The sequence below is a fragment of the Alligator sinensis genome, unplaced genomic scaffold (genome assembly GCF_000455745.1).
Source record: "Alligator sinensis unplaced genomic scaffold, ASM45574v1 scaffold288_1, whole genome shotgun sequence".
Lineage (NCBI taxonomy): Eukaryota > Metazoa > Chordata > Crocodylia > Alligatoridae > Alligator > Alligator sinensis.
Window position 1 is genome coordinate 1000573 of NW_005841876.1, and position 13251 is coordinate 1013823.

Here is a 13251-nt window from a genome sequence, read left to right on the forward strand (position 1 = left end):
CTTTTCATTGAGCCAGGATGCTGGTGCTAGGTGGGGCAGCCATTGATGGGGCTAGAAGAGTGGGTGGGGGCACTCAGGGGGGCTGGGGGAGCAGGAAGGGGATGGGGCCTGGTAGAGGTCCCTCCCCCCATGGTCCCCTTCTCCTCTCCTCCAACTCCCTCACCCCCTGCTGTCTACTTACAGGCACAGAGCCTGGGTCCAGCTTCCTGCGGTGGCAAGAGGAGACTTCTCAAATCTCCAAATCTTCTCCAAATCAATTCAGAGGCTTCAAATCAATTTGGACCTTTTAATTGATCTCCCGATTCAATTCAGATTTGGAGATTCAGCCGCCAAATTGGGCCAAATCTCCTCCAAATCTAATCAGTAACTGAAGCTTCTCACAGGCCTACTAATTATATGGTTCCGACCTTCCCTGTGTACCACGCCCATGCCTTGCAGATATCATCCATCATCAGCCATCTTGGGCTGTGGCATCAGCCTGCATGAGTAGGGCTTCCTGCCTAGACACTTCATTCACCTTGGCTACTCCCCAGTGTGTTTTCTAGGCTTGCCTATTTCTCCAAGGCACTTTGCTTCTTGGAGCTACTCCTGGGCACAGGCTTCCTACCTGTTCTCCCCACCAGACACTTGGACCATATAAGCTACTCCTGAGCTAGAAGGCTCCAAACTATGGGCTCACCCACCCTTGTTCTCAAACTCTTTTCTGCTTACCCCAGCTCAGCTGTTCTGCTGCCAGGAGCTCCTCTCTCTCTGGCTCCCAGGACTAGACTCCCTGACTAGCTTATATGCCTCAAGCCCAGTCCCTTCTGGTCAGGTGACTTTCTAATTGGCCCCTGCCACACCTGCAGCCGCCTTCTCCCACTATCTTTCCTTTTAAAATGACAGGCGCACCAAGTGCCCTGTCACAGTTCATAACTAATAGGAAATACCTGACAAAATACTTAGAATCTGGGCTACATGGTTACAAGTGCACTGATGCAGTAATGGGTCACTGAGCAGCTGGCAACAGGGTGCAAACTCTGTGCTGACTATGCTGCAAGGACAGTACTCAGAGACAAAAATGGTGAAAATTCATCATGGGCACATGATGCCTCATCATTACTTCAGGACATCATGATGTGCGATGGGAGGAAAGGGTGGGAGGGAATAGACAGCTGCAGAGAGTCAAAGGATTGCAACTTGACTGGTATGCATTGCTCACACTGCCAGTTGTCTGGGGGCGGCCATATTTTGGTAAATGTGGGCCCTGCATCATTTTAATTCTCCTCTGCTTGAAATAATGTAAAGACTAAATGCAGGAATTGTAAAGACATCTCCTCCAAACCAAGCTAGGGAATGCCATAGTGAAGCCTGGCACATGCCTAGTCTGTGCGCATACTAAATTCCAAATAGATGCCATGTAGCCTTCTTAGACTATCACTAGGCACATGCCAATAAACAAGCTTGAGACAGAGTACTTACTGAAGTAGACCAGCACCACTCTAACGTGCCTGCACTTCATCTATTTCTAGGTTTAAAATGGGCAGATAAGGTGTGTCTGAGAGTTTTTTTGCTGCTGTGAAAGCCACATGTATCCTTTAGGATTCTAGATACTAAGGTGATCGGTGTTATATAAAACTAGCAAATTTCCCATCAAGAATGACAAGGGGAGGGCAGTGGAGACGGAGCCCTGCCCCCCTTCTCTCCCTCCTCATCCAACCCCACTCCGGGTCCAGCCCCACTCCATCCCCACCCCTGTTCCCCGCCTCACCGCTCCTTGTTTAGCCCTGCTGTACACCCATGCCTCTCCTGCTGCTTCGGATCTGACCCCACTCCCCTGTCCCCCGCGCCCCCCCCCCCATTTGGGTCTGCAAATTAGCAGCCTGGAGAATGCCTGCATATGTGGCATGTGCGGTGTGCAGTGCCACACATGGATCTGCAGCATCACACACCACACATCTGCACTCGTCTGTATACATCCAACATGCAGGAGTGTAAATGACTACACAATGTACAAGGCAGGGGAGAAACAACTCTGACTCCTGCCACGTGCCCCTCACACCACAATCGCAATACCGAATTTCACTGTGAAACTGCCATGAGCACTGCATCCACTCACACCATGTTTTCTCTTGGCTTTTTGCCTACAGTAATGTGCAACAGGTTCTTCAGCTTCCAGATTCCAGCTTAATGATGTCTGGATTATTGGTTTTATTTAGATCAAATGTTTCATGGCAGTGCTAAGTTAAATGAAGACTTGTACAAAACTAATATGTATGAAGCTGCATCTAACTTGCTCCCAACTCATGACTGGATCCTGAAGCAGGTTTTGGCCAACACCACCACTCCTTGACTGATGCTTATGGTCCCCAGGATTTGGCCAAGTGTCTATGTAATAGGGTGGTCTGGCTCTTGAGAAGGAGAAGACAGCGTGTGGTAGAAGCCCAGTTGTGGGCAGTTAACTACTTAATGGGCAATGAAAAATGCTAGAGAGAAAGGAGAGACCTGAAGCTAGGGAGAAGGGGCAGTCCACAAGCATCAGACTCAGAGAAGCTCAGCACTAGGAAGGGGCCAGAGCAGAAGGGCTTCTCCTTGGTCTTGGAAAAGGCACATCGATTTGGTTTGCTGATTTTTTTTAATCTTGTGGGTAAGGACTATGCTTGGATTGTAAAACAACTGGCTGAAGGACTTGGAGCAAAGCCAGGCTGTGAAAAGGCAACAGGGCTCAATAACCCACTTACATCACCTTTAATGGTTTACCAGTTCAACAATGATCCCAGTCCACACCTGGATACACACAAAAGCAAGAACTGAACTAAAGTTTTCCAGAAATGAGCTGATATAGGAAATTACCAAATTACATTTTTGCTGTAGGCTGCTAACCCTGGGTTCCAGACACCAGTGTCCCTCCTGAACCTAGTTATTCAGATATGCTCCCTCAGATAACTATCATGAGACCCACCATAGTCATGCTAGCTTTTAATTTAACCCCTTAAGGATAATATAGTAAGCAAGAAACGAATACAAGCTGAGTAAAGGTATTCCTTAGCTATTTAAACAATTTAAAAGCACAAGAGAGTTATGGATTTCTGTAAAATAGCAGAAGTCTTGAGGTACAAACCCATAATCTGATCTCACCTTTCCTGTGAGTCAGATCTTCTTAGCATTTTAGGCTAAGAAGGCTCCATTCCCCCACCTCTGTTTCCAAGAGTTCTTCTTGCATATGGCAATGGTTGTCTCCCCTGCTATGCCAACTCTACTGAGAAAAAACCCATCTTTTAGATACCTGCCTTTTGCCAGGTGCTCAGATGCTCGCCAGCTATATGGATGCCCCTTTGTAGAGGGGCTTGGGATACCAGTTGAGAGAGAGTTCAAATTGATAGTGCCAGGCTACTCTGTGGTGGCTTGTCAGTGATAATTCTTCAGAGAAGAACCTCTCCTTGGCAGGAGTCTATGTGGAATATAGAAAGGTATAGTGTATTCTATTTTGTGCATAGACTTGAGAGTGAAAAAACCCTATGCATTTACCCACAGTATTCACTTATCCCAACCCAGTGAAAACTGTGTTCATGTATTATAGCAACAGCGTGTACTAAGCTTTTTTTGTAGCTCATTAAGGTTCATTCCCTTGTTATGCCTTTAATAGCAACCTAGAAATTGGCAGGACCTAGTCAGTTCAGGGTTACTTTAGAAACCTTTGATATTGAATGGCTCCTGGTCAGTTTCACCTGTTAAGCAGAGTATTATTTCATTTCAAAGTAAATATGGGAGCCAAAGTGTCCCTTTAATGAATCCAGCTAGTATGGAGAGAACCAGTATTTGTCAAAATGTAAGCAATGAGACCAAAAAAGGTGTGTGAAGAGTTTTTAGCCAAGAAACTGACTCCTTATCTTTTCTGGTTATAAATAAATCTAACTTCTAACGGCTGATTCTTTGGGCAAATGGAGTAGCAGTTCTCAGGCCTAGCTAATCAAGGCACCAACCTCCAGATAAGGTAGGAGTCATCTGCGTCTTCAGTCAGACTGTACAAAGAATTGATACTTCAATTTAAGGAGCCCACCCACAAGATCAAACGGGAGTAAAAAGTATTCTGTCTTTCTTGATTGCATTAAAAACCAAGATCAAATGAAAGCTTTTCTTCAACTAAAACAAAATACTTTGCATGTACTTAAGGCATTTTTTCAGCAAGCAAAGCAATGGGAAGTGAGAACTAAATTTAGGCACCAGTAAAAAAGTCAGTGAGAAAGAGGAGGCAGCATCACTGATTTAACGCAGTAGGGAGGACGCTCACTCCAAAGTAGGAATAAGAGATTTATTTCTGTCCTGTGCTGTTGACAATGGAAATCAAGGTGTCCCCTGGCCTGGTTCTATGGCTTGGTTACGGTCCAGAAAGCACTGGAACTGGTGAACTTTTGAACCAGTGACGCAGTTCATGCTTAATTAGGCAATATTTTGGTGGGAAGTCTCTGAGGTGTTTTTGAGAGACTCCAAATTGATACCTTTGAGGGACAGGCAAAGGGCCAAGTGCACCAGAGAGTGCTGACTGCATGGGCAAGTGTTGTGTGCACCTGCGTGTTTGATTGGTACCTCGTGTGTGGGCGGCAGATGCCTGTCCATGAGTGGTGTAAAAGGGACAGATCTGAGGAGATCTGGATCCCTATCCTTGCATGTGTGTAGTGTTTGTGAGGCAGGTTGCATGCCTGTCAGCAGCAGTTCATATGAGAGTTTGCTCCCTAGCACCATCCACAGAAGCTCTTGTGTCCCTCTCTTCTGTTTGTTATTAATAGAATAGTGTAGTAGTGGGTTATTGCTGTTTCTATTGTACCCTGGTTGTTGACTGATTGCCATTCTTGTTGTGGTACAATATAGTTATTGTTTATTCCTTCATCTGTGTTGATTGTTTTATTGCTCATTAATAACTTCAGACACTAGGTGGGATTGGGTGATAGACCAATACCTAGTGGTAAGCCTTTGCAAGTCCACCGTACTGAAATTTTTGGATTTGGGGCTTCAAGGATTAACAATTGGACTACTGCCAATTCTTGATTCCAAATTTTAATTAGTGAAGAGATTTATGTTATTTAAGAGAACGTGCAGCTCTTCTGTGCTGGAGGGGATTTGAATCCACATCTTCCATCTATTTTGTTGTAGGGTACCCTAGGGCAGGGTGTTCTCACTCTCTCCAGTTGAAGATATCTCACTTCCCGTGGCTGTACTTGAATGTTCATTCACCCAGAATGAGGGCAAAAGAGAGTGAGAATGGGTAAGTCTACATTGCAAAAACAGCATGTCCTTAGTAGTCCTCACTACCACTTCCACTCACATGCTTCAAACCTGGAAGTATGCCTGTAAAGCTGCTCTAGCTTTGTCTCTAGCAGCCATTCTCAAGCACTCCAGGCAATGAGATCTTAAGGGCAGCCACAGAGGGACACCCCCAGTGTCCTCACTGGTTTATTTCCATGTTTTGACCACATAAGCAGGACCATGCAGGCTGATTGTTTCTGAGAACATCCTGACTAGGAGACCAGGGGGGTAGTTATGCCCAAAGACTTACATGCTGGTGCTTTGTGCACTCATTTAGGAGACTAAAGAAATGGCTTCCAGACACTTTATGACTGTTTAAGCGAAACAGCTGTGGCAGGAGAGACTGAGAGCAGCCTATCCCAGAAATACTGTGCAGTGTGGTGGTTCAAAGGATCCAACTTCAAATCCACTTGGACACTGAAAAGATTTGAACCTAGGTCTCACATATTGAGTACTCTGACCTATGTGCAGTACCTTAACCACTCGAAAATTGGAGGACACCAAGTACCCTAGCCTAACCACTGAAATACCAAATAACAAATTATATTGGTTTTGCTATCTAGCCAAAAATATAGATATAATAATCTCAAACTATTCCGCAGATTTGACCTGAATTTCCTAATAGGCTCAGGTTAAGCATAACTGCATTTTTGATAAACTACATGTTTGAAAAAAAAATGCCAGGCCTGTTCTTGCTGGGTGAATTTTGCCATTGACTTCATTGTTTGTGGAACCAGGCCCCAAATTAATTTTTAATAACTCCAATTTGCTCTGATTTCACAAAATTAGCAGAAAATTTCCACTTAACTCTCTAGCAGGTGAAACAGAATTCAATTGAATTCGTGTCATCCCCCACCACATCCCAAACACACACACCTGCCCTGTAGGAGCTTTTCATGAAATGCTTTAGTTGTTTGACTCTTTCCAGTTGACTGGTGCAGGAATGAAGTTCTTTCCATTTGGCTTATCTTCAAAGATGGGAACCAGCTGTCATACAGGAGCTGAGTAGGGATTAACTGGTGATTATTTCCTTCACTGGGGAAAAAAATTAACACAACAAGGCCCTAGCATTTCCAAAGAGTGCATAGATTCCTTAACATGATCATAATTAGACATTACAATTTACCTAAAGAATGTATCTTCAGGTATTTTTTTAATCCCAGCAGTCTCTTTTTCAATCCCAACACCTTTTATAGATTACCTACAAACTGTGAAGATGACAGCGGGGAAGTCATAAAGTTCTCAGCCTGAGAAGTTACACTGGTTCCAGATTTTGAGTAGTGATCAATAGGAGGGATGTTTCCAGGCATGCCAGCTAGTTAGTGCTTGAAGCCTAGGTAGTCTTACTCAGTCACTAAGTAAACACAGTATGAGTCATTATCCTTTCTATCCTTACATATATGCATGCTCATATGTATCCTGAACAGCTGGGATTTTAAAACCTTCTAAACTGTAAACATTAATAATTAGTTTGCTTTGGCAACCCCCTAGACTACTTCCTCTTAGGTCTTTTATAATATATCATAAGTCCCTCCACAGAGCTTTCCTTGTTAATGGGAATTGTTCTAGTGACACACACACCACATGGTCACACAAACGTAAGCAAACCTCCCCAGAGCAAACGGAAAATGGAAAATACCCAAATCAGGAAGGCCATTATGGAAATCAGTTACCAGGGCATTAATTGGGTTGAACAGGTCAACTTTATACTGAAAACAAAGGTGTGCTCCAATATGTGTGTTTCAGTAGTCCAACTAGCCAGGCTTACTAAAAGCATAGCATTCTTGTGATCTGAGATCTGGTGAAGAATGTCTTGCATTCAAAAGCTTGTCTAACTTTATCCCAACTACATAGTTGATCTAATAAAAGATATCAGCCTAACAAATTCTTGCCTCACGTAATTTCTGGACTGTTGTGGCTACATCATACGTACAGATATTGAAGGAACTAGAGAAGCAAGGAGAAATAACTAAAGAAATAACATATACCCTTAAAAGAAAATATGAAAAATCAGAAGTGTAACTAAGGGTTGGTAAGCTGGGTTCCTTGGGGAAACTATGGGGCTGGAGCAGCAGCCCTGGTGCTGGGACTCTACACTACTGCTGTAGCAGCAAGAGCAGCAAAAATCAAGGTCAGGTCTACTGCTCTCTGCCAGTGGCAGTCAGGGACCCTGAGCTAGTGAAATGGCTCTCCCCCCCCCCCCCCCCCCAACCCACACCCCCACACGCGCGCGCGCGCACGCGCCCCCTGGACTTTGGCACCTTTCCCTCCCCCTCCACTGCAGAGTTTTGAGGAGGCTGAAGAACTCACTAATTATGCCTTTGTTAAAAATCATTTATATATCTTGCTTTTTAGGGGACATGATATGTAAATATATGTAAATATACACTAGAAGATCTAAAGAAACGTCACCTACAAGACTAGATGAAGCATTCAACCTTGGATCGCCTTGTTTAACTTACATTGCTTAAAAATTCAAAAAGGATTTCAGAGTCAGTTTTTAAACATATTTAAACACCTAACTGCAATTGCAATCAGTTAGATCCTTCATGCCTTTAAAAATTGATTTCAGTGAAATTTAGGATCTTAAATACCTTTAAAAGTCTTGCCCTAGATTTGAGTCCATTTTTTTTCAATGCTCTGGATGACCATCCCAATTAATTTATTCATTCATTTAACTTGGGGGATGAATTTGGACGGGGGATGAGTTAAAAGAAAAACCACCATATCACATTTTTAAATTTACTTCCATCTCATTTGAATGTTGATGGTTTATGCCTGAACATTATCATTTTTTTATATAAATTATCCATTTACAAAAAGGGGGAAACAATTTTTCTTACTTTTCTTTGGCTTAATTAATGCCTGTCATCAAATGAAATGTGCTATATAATGTGCAAAGCTAAGATATAAAAGTATTTCTCCAGTGAGGGATGTTAAAGTAATGCTAGCAGCCTTCATGGCCTTGCTCCTGGATATTCCATCACTGACCTCAGAGTAGCTGTTTTTAAAAAAGAAAACTGTAAAAATCAACTAGAATCTGAAACTGCATCCACAGACTGGATTGTGTTTAGTATGCTCACAACAGAGATTATGCATTTTTATTCCATTATCTGGATTCGTTTTTTTATAACCCTTATGTACCTCACTGGGTTAACTGCTTTGTTTATCACCTGTGATCTTCTCAACCCACTTTCACCAGTGTCCCTTTCTCCCTATTTTTCCTCTTTCTTTCTCAATTTGTTGCATTTATGTATCATTTATTCTTTTCTATTTCATACCTTGCTATCTTCAAATCCATTCAGAGCACCTAACAAGTGGGCTGTCACCTACAAAAGCTTCTGAATGAAATAGTCTCTAAAGGTATTGTTAAATATTACCTCTCTCATGTGTTAAGGGCTCTTAAAATGGCAGTGTCCACACATTAAGCTGGGAAAAGATGAGCTAAGTGTCCTCTGAGCATCTCTTCCAGTGAGGATTACCAATTGCTCATCTTCATCAACTTGCGTTGCAATAACATTACATTGCTCCACAGGGCCAATACAACTTGGGAGCAGTCCACCAGCATCCCAGGAGGCACCACTCATGCCCCCAGCCCCCCTATCCCCCTCCACAAGATGGCCCCCCTCTATCCTCCTGCTCCAGAGTGACATCAAGGAGAGGAAGCAGTTGGGAGAATCCTAAAGGTAAGAATTACCTTCCTCTGCCCCTGCATGCTCAGAGGCGTGTCTTCTCCCCTCCACTCCCCTCTACCTCCACTCCCAATCCTGGCTCACCGTGCCCCTGGGTATCTCCCATTCTCCCCCTAGCTCCTAGGGCTCCTCAGGAGAAGTGAGGGATGGGTTGAGCCCTGGGGACCAGGGGGGGAGACAGAGGAGGAGCCACAGAGGAGCTGGCGAGAAAGGGGAGCTTGGCAGCTCCTAGCCATGTCCTTGTTTGCCAGCCCTCCAGTGGCAAGTCCAAGCAGTGCAGGTCAGAGAAGGTATTATCTTTTACTGTGTGACTGCTAGGACAATGTTCTGAATTTAATTTCACCTAACTCTAGCACATTCTAATCGTAATGTGTAATAACATTTGTTTTTGTTATTACACATTATAACGTGTAATAACAGGTGGCCTAAGGAGTCACCCTGCCCTGCCATCTGCCTGACTTCAGATTAACACAGCTAACTTCTTCTCTCAGCCCACTAAATGATGGGCTTTATGCAAGCTTCAGAGTCCAGTTAAAAATAAAATCCTGGTTGTGCTAGACCAAGAAGCATTCCTCTTGCTGTAGGAATGTGCTGGTGCAGAAGGGGCGCTACTTCACTGTCAGGGTGGCTCGAATCTGGAACCAACTTCCAAGAGAAGTGGTGCTGACTCCTACCCTGGGAGTCTTTAAGAGGAGGCTGGATGAACCCCTTGCTGGGGTCATTTGACCCCAGTACTCTTTCCTGCCATGGCAGGGGGTCGGACTTGATGATCTGCTCAGGTCCCTTCTGACCCTACCAACTATGAACCTAAGGGAAAAAACAGGGGAGGGTGGAATAATACTATATTTCTTCTTCTTTCCTTTCTAAATGCTTCACTTAATATTTACAACCATCTTTAATGTTTCACACTGTATTTAATTTTTTTCCAATTCCCTTTATAATGATCAGATGATGAAGGAGGAAATAAAATTTCTGCTTACACTGTTCACTGAGTAGCAAGTAGTTTATGTATCAAAACAAAAGGACAATTTATAAAATGTATCCACTCTTTCTCTGCCAGTTTTTATGCAATGCAATTATTTACCTGAATGTGATAGAAAAGTTAACTCAGTGAATGAGTAAAGCTGATTTTTATGGATAATGGTTAATGTCATCTTCAGCCATGCCCCCCATCGATAGCTGGGGTTCTTTTGTTTCAGCCAAGCACCTGGAGGACATAGGAATTCTCCTAGCCACACAGACTAAAAACCTGTCCTGTTGGTTAGATACTTTTCAAGCTTTTCTGCCTTATCAGTTATTGGCCACTGCCAGATGCATGAAAACTAGATGGACAATGCCTGTCATTCCTATGGACTTACCTACAATTTACACAGGAAATAGGATTCCTAGTAGTTTAAATATAAAAAGGAAGGCCTAGTTTCAAAAGTAATCACATGCACCTAAGAATGTAGCCAGCCACCCAGAATGGCTGCCACACATGGGTGCAGCAGCGACTTCTAGTTGCCACTGTTGCTGTGATTGCAGTTGCGTGTGGGGCAAAAGCTATTTTCTTTCCCTCCCAGTCCCTGCCTAGGGCAGTTTCCCCTATTGCCCTGCCACCATGCCCTCCTTACTCTGCTAAAGGGTACATACACATAATGACATAACTCACTAGGTAATTCTACTGAAAACTACATAGTCAGAATGGATAAGAGGCCTTCTGTTGGTACAAATGAATATGCAGAGGATAACCGGATGGGACAGATTATGGAAGTGGGGAAATTAAGGCAAGTACCCCTGTTAGAATCTACTCACCCAAACCTGCAGCAGAAACCTGTGTCACTGATAATTTTTGTCTTTGGTACCTTAATAATTCATACTCACTTACCCAGTAGAGGGGGAATGGAGAAGTGATTGGTAGTGCAATTCCTGCAAGATGCATCTTCTCAGCTGATGCAGAGGAACAGGCAGTTATTCAGAGGCAAAGAGCTTCTGAAGGGATGTTCCTTGGGCAGATCCATGGGATTAACAGGTATCTGGGGACAGGATCAGACCCCTAATAAATATACATATTACATACATATATATACAGGCACACATACATACACATGTATATGTTTACACTAAAAGGTGTGGACTTGAAACGTGATTACTTTGGAGTAATTTGCACCAAATTTTACTCAATAGAAAATTTACTCAGTACTAAAGAGCAGATGCATGACTAGCTTTGCTAACTGAGCTCCACACTGACAGTGCTATTCCAGTGCCAGGTCACAGAAAAGCATTGAGCAAAATGCTATCCTGGGAAACAACTGATTAGGGAAACAGGCACATGGCTAGTACATTAATGTAGCTTACTGCATTGTAGAGTTAGGGTTAGATTCTGTTCTACCAACTGGCCACATCTACATGAGATGCTACTGCACAATCGTTACTCTGTATTTATTTAGTACTAGTTTATACAAGTGCTGATGAATGTTGGGTTTTTTTGTAAAGCTACTGCACAGTAGCCTAACACTACTGTGCTGTAGCGTTGTACCATGGTTTTTGCCATGTGATGCTACTGTGCAGTAGTATTGGGCTACTGCGCAGTCAGCATCTCATGTAAGTGCAGCCTCTGGGCACCTAAGTGGAATCATTTAACTCCTCTTTCCCCCTGGACCAGATATAGACAGTGAGGCTGCCCCTAGATCAGATATGGCCCTGCATCCGGTAGCATATAGCAAACACTCGCAGCATTAAGTGTTGTAGATGCCGGAGCCACTGTGTCAGCTCAGGGAACTACAGAGGTCAATGCTATATAGCCATCACTCATTCTGTCACTGCTGAAACAGCACCCCAACGGTGCTCTTTACACCAGAATTGTGGCAGTGGGGGGAGTGATGGCAGGCTTAACCACTGCAGTTCCTTGAGCTGCTGGGCTGGCTCAGGAAGGTACAGGGAACCACTACTTAATTCAGGCCAGATGAATTATGCAGGCCAAATGACACTGATCCATAAGCCAGATCCAGCCCATAGGCTGTATATTTGACACCCCTGCATTTGTAACACATCATCATCTTACGCTTTAGAACAAGTCACAAAAGTACAGCAAGAAGGACAGTGACCCATTCATGTTTTCTACTAACTCTTTTTCAGGAACTTGAGTAGAGTGGACTAGAATCACACTTAGTGCCTAAGAACACTTACGTGTATAAGAGATGGAACAGAATCTGGCCTTTACTCCTTGTTTTCCAGAGGATGATTTTATTCTGGAGTGGAATGACTTGCTGTGGATGATGTATGGCTGTGCATCATGTAACTGTTCCAGGCTCAGATCCAGGATTTGGCAAAAGGGGATGCAGAAGCAGCCACCCATGCTGCAGGGGTGGCTGCTCCTCTGACCCCAGCCTCTTCCCCTCACCTACTGGTGTAGGCAAACTGCACTGCCAGAGCCTCTGGGGAAATTTTTAGAGGTCCCCAAACCATGTAAGAATCCACACCCCCTCTTCCCCTAAGCACTCCTCCTCTCTTCCCTCCCTCATGTGCCCTCCCTCCTGTGCCTGCCACTGCAACTTTCCCTGCTGTTTTGGGGTGAAGAAAGCTTCAAAGCTGCTCCGGCCAGACTGCATGGGGGCTGGACTCACACAGAAACAGTGACAGGGGTTTCCCCTCCCTATGTCTGGTCCTAGGGGACTATGCAGGGTAGAGGAACCCACCCCCCTGCCCATTGTCTCTTCTGCTGCTGCCACTATTTTCAACTCATCTCAGCCCCTGTTCAGCCTGGCTGCAATCGGCAGGAGCAGCTTTGAAACTTCCCCCACCCCCGGGACAGTAAGGAAAGCAGCAGCAGCAGACAGGGGAGGTGGGGGAAAGGGAGGGGAAGCTTTTGAGCACACAGGGGAAGTTGGGGATACTTACATACTTTGGGGACTTTGAAAAGAGGCTCCCGTACTGTGGTTCCCCACTCTGCACCCCTTCTGGATCCACCCCTGAACTGGTCCTCTTTTACTCCAGAGTAGACGCAGTTTATTTACTCATACCCTCATTTACTTAGATTTCACAAAATGGAAATCCGAGTAAGAAAGTTCCACAGGACTTAATAGCAAATGATACAGAAGTCAAGGGCAGTAACAAAACATTTCCCTAACCAGACTAGCTTAAGACCATGGTTAAGCAAACAGGACAGTGTGCCAGATAGCATAGGATACAAAAGGAGAGAACATTTATTGAAGGAATTATGCGGAGCACATTTGCAAGTCAATGAGTGATAAAATTATGTACTGGTGATACGGCACATTTAGAATGAAGACAGAGT

The 13251-nt window shown here is 44.2% G+C and overlaps 1 long non-coding RNA gene across 1 annotated transcript in view; it reads right to left on the reverse strand.

The window, feature by feature from the left end:
• Positions 1–5073: 5073 nt before the first annotated feature.
• Positions 5074–13251, reverse strand: part of LOC112549161 — a 30429-nt gene continuing 22251 nt past the window's right edge. The window contains exons 2-4 of the long non-coding RNA XR_003092497.1: positions 10843–10990; positions 6160–6284; positions 5074–5189 (exon numbers count right to left, since the gene is read on the reverse strand). This is a non-coding gene — a long non-coding RNA (uncharacterized LOC112549161). The remainder of the gene's footprint in view (positions 5190–6159; positions 6285–10842; positions 10991–13251) is intronic.